This window comes from Eulemur rufifrons, chromosome 6, assembly GCF_041146395.1.
Source record: "Eulemur rufifrons isolate Redbay chromosome 6, OSU_ERuf_1, whole genome shotgun sequence".
NCBI lineage: Eukaryota > Metazoa > Chordata > Mammalia > Primates > Lemuridae > Eulemur > Eulemur rufifrons.
In genome coordinates this window covers 293,687-296,631 of record NC_090988.1, presented here as the reverse complement: position 1 = coordinate 296,631, position 2,945 = coordinate 293,687, and positions in this window count along the sequence as shown.

The window sequence follows — 2,945 nt, the reverse complement described above, 5'->3', positions numbered from 1 at the left end:
TTATGGTTAGGGTAGTAGGGGTTAGGGTAGGTTGCCTAGGCTTGGCTAGGGTTAGGGTTTAGGGTGAGTGGTTCGGGTTTGGGGTTAGGGTAAGGGTCGGCACCGGGGTTGGAGTTAGGGGTTAGATTGAAGGACAGGGTTAGGGTTAGGTTTAGGGGTTGGAGATAGGGTTTGTGTTACTGTTGGTGTTGGGGTTGGGGTTACTGTTAGGGGTTGGGATTAGGGTTCAGGTTAGGTTTAGGGTTAGGGATTAGGGTTAGGGTAGAGTCAGGGTAGGGTTAGGTTTAGGTTTAGGGTCAAGGTAGGGTTAGGGTTAGGTTTAGAGGTTAAGTTTAGGGTTAGGGTTAGGGTAGGGTTAGGGTTAGTGTAGGGTGAGGTTACCGGTAGGGTTCGGGTTAGGGTGTAGGTTTAGGGTTAGGGGTAGGGGTAGGTGTTGGGGTTGGGGTTAGGGTTAGAGAAAGGGTAGAGGGCAGAGGGTAGAGGTTAGGGATATTGCTGGGGTAGGGTTAGAGTTAGGATTAGGGTGCTATGGGTTTAGGGTTAGGGTTAGAGGTGGCGGTGGAGTTAGGGTTCTCGTTGGGGTTGGGGTTGAGGCTAGGGTTGTAGTTAGCATTAGGGTAGGGTTAGGGTAGGGGTTTAGGGTTAGGGTTAGGGGTTAGGGTTAAGGGTAGGGTAGGGTTAGGGTTAGGGTTATGGTTTGGGTAGGATAGGTTAAGGGTTAGGGTAAGGGTAAGGTTACGGTTAGGGTAGGGTTTGGGTTAGGGTTTGGGTATACGGTTGGGGTTCGGTGTTGGGGTTGGTGTTGGCGTAAGATTTGCATAGGGTTGGGTAGGGTTGGGTAGGGTTAGCTTTAGGGTTAGGTGTTAGGGTTGGGGTTGTGGTTAGGTTAGGGTACGTGTAGGTTTAGGGTTAGAGATTAGTGTTAGCATTAAGGTAAGGTAAGTTTAGGGTTAGGTTAGGACAGGATTAGGGTAGGGTTAGCTTTAGGCTTTGGGGTGGGGGTTGGGGTTAGGCATAAGGTAGGGGTATGGCTAGGGTTATGAGTAGGGAGGCAAGGTTTGTGTTAGGGGTAGGGGTAGGTGTAGGGTTAGTGTTAGGGTTAGGGTTTAGGGTTAGTGGTAGGGTTAAGGGTAGGTGTATGGTTGGGGTTCACGTTGGGGTTGGGGTTGGGGTTAGGTTTAGTGTTAGGGGTTAGGCTAGGGGTTGGGGCTGGGGTTCGGGTTAGGGTTAGGGTTGGTTTAGGTTTAGGTTAGGATTAGTGTAGGGTTAGGGTGGGGTTGTGTTTGGGTTAGTGTTAGGGGTAGGGGAGGGTTATGTTTAGGGTAGGGTTAGGGTTAGGATCAAAGTTAGGGTTAGGGGTTAGGGTTAGGGTTTGGGGGTTATGGTTAGGGTTAGGGTAGGGATAGTCTTAGGGTAGGGTTAGGGTTAGGTTGTTAGGGTTTATGGTTGAGTTTGAGGTTGGTGTTAGGATTAGGGTTAGTGTGGTGGTAGGGTTAGGCGTAGGTTTAGGTTTAGGGTTAGTGGTTTCGGTTAGGGTTAGAGGTCAGGGTCAGGGTCAGTGTCAGGGGTAGGGATAGGGTAGCATATAAGTAGGATAGAGTTAGGGTTAGCGTTATGGTTAGGGTAGGGTTAGGGTCAGGTTACGGTTAGGGTAAGGGTTAAGTGTTAGTGGTTAGGGTTAGAGTTAGTGTTAGGGTAGGGTTAGGGTTGGGTTACGATAGTGTTAGGGTAGGGTTAGGATTAGGGTTAGGGGGTAGCATAGGGGTAGTGTTAGGCATAGGTGTACGGTTAGGGTTATGGGTAGGTTTAAGGTATTGATAGGCGTAGGGAAGGGTTAGGGCGAGGGTAGGTTTATGGTAGGGTTAGTGTTAGGGTTGTGGTTTGGGTTGGGGTTAGGGTTAGGGTTGTGTTAGTTTTGGGGCTGTGGCAGAGTCTGGGTTTAGGTTTAGGGTTAGAGTATGGGTAAGGGGTTAAATTTAGGGGTTAGGATTATTGTTAGTGTAGGAGTAGGTTTGTGTTAGGGTTAGGGTTATGGTTAGGGTAGGGTTAGGGTTAGGGTTGGGATTAGCATTAGGGTAAGTGTAGGGTTAGGGTAGGTTTAGTGTTGGGGTAGGGTAAGGTTAGAGTAGGGTTACGGATAGGGTTAGAGTTTAAGGTTAGGGTTAGGGGTTAGGGTTAGGCGTTAGGTGTAGGGGTAGGGTTAGTGTTAGGGGGTTAGGGTTAGGGTTAGGGTTAAGGGTAAGTTTCGTGGTAGGGATATGGGTTGGGGTTAGGGTCAGGGTTAGGGGATGGGTTTAGGGTTTTGGGTTCGGGTTAGGGTTACAGTAGTGTTAGGGTTAGGGTAAGGTTAGGGTTAGTGTTAGGGGCTAGGGTTAGGGGTTGGGTTTAGTGTTAGGGTTAGGGTTAGGTTTTGCAATAAGGTTAGGGTTAGTTTTTTTGGTTAGTATCTGGGGTAGCAGTTTGGGCTGGGGATTATAGTTAATGCATGGGCCCTATCTGCTCTATGTGGCTTCAGGGACAGGGAGTATCACCCGGACCCCACTCCATTGTACCCAGGGCATGGGATCCTGCCTCTTTTTGACCCTGTTGTGGAGTCTCATCTCATGCATGGGTTGTGTTGGTTGTAGGCTTGCTTAACTCTGAGAATGGAAGAAGTATGAGATATAGGGTTAGGGTTAGGGTTAGGGGTTAGGCGTTATGGTTAGTGTTAAGGTTAGGAGTTAGGGGTTAGAGTTAGCGTTAGGGTTAGGGTTTAGGGCTAACCCTGAACCCCAACCCTAACACTAACTATAATCCTAACCCCTTACCCTTACCTGAAATGTAATTCTCACACTTCTTACATTCGCAGAGATATCAAGCCTGCATCCTACCTATGCAATGCATGAGTTGAGGCTCCGCCCATGTGTCCAGATGAGAGGCAGCGTCCCATGCCCTGCATACAATGG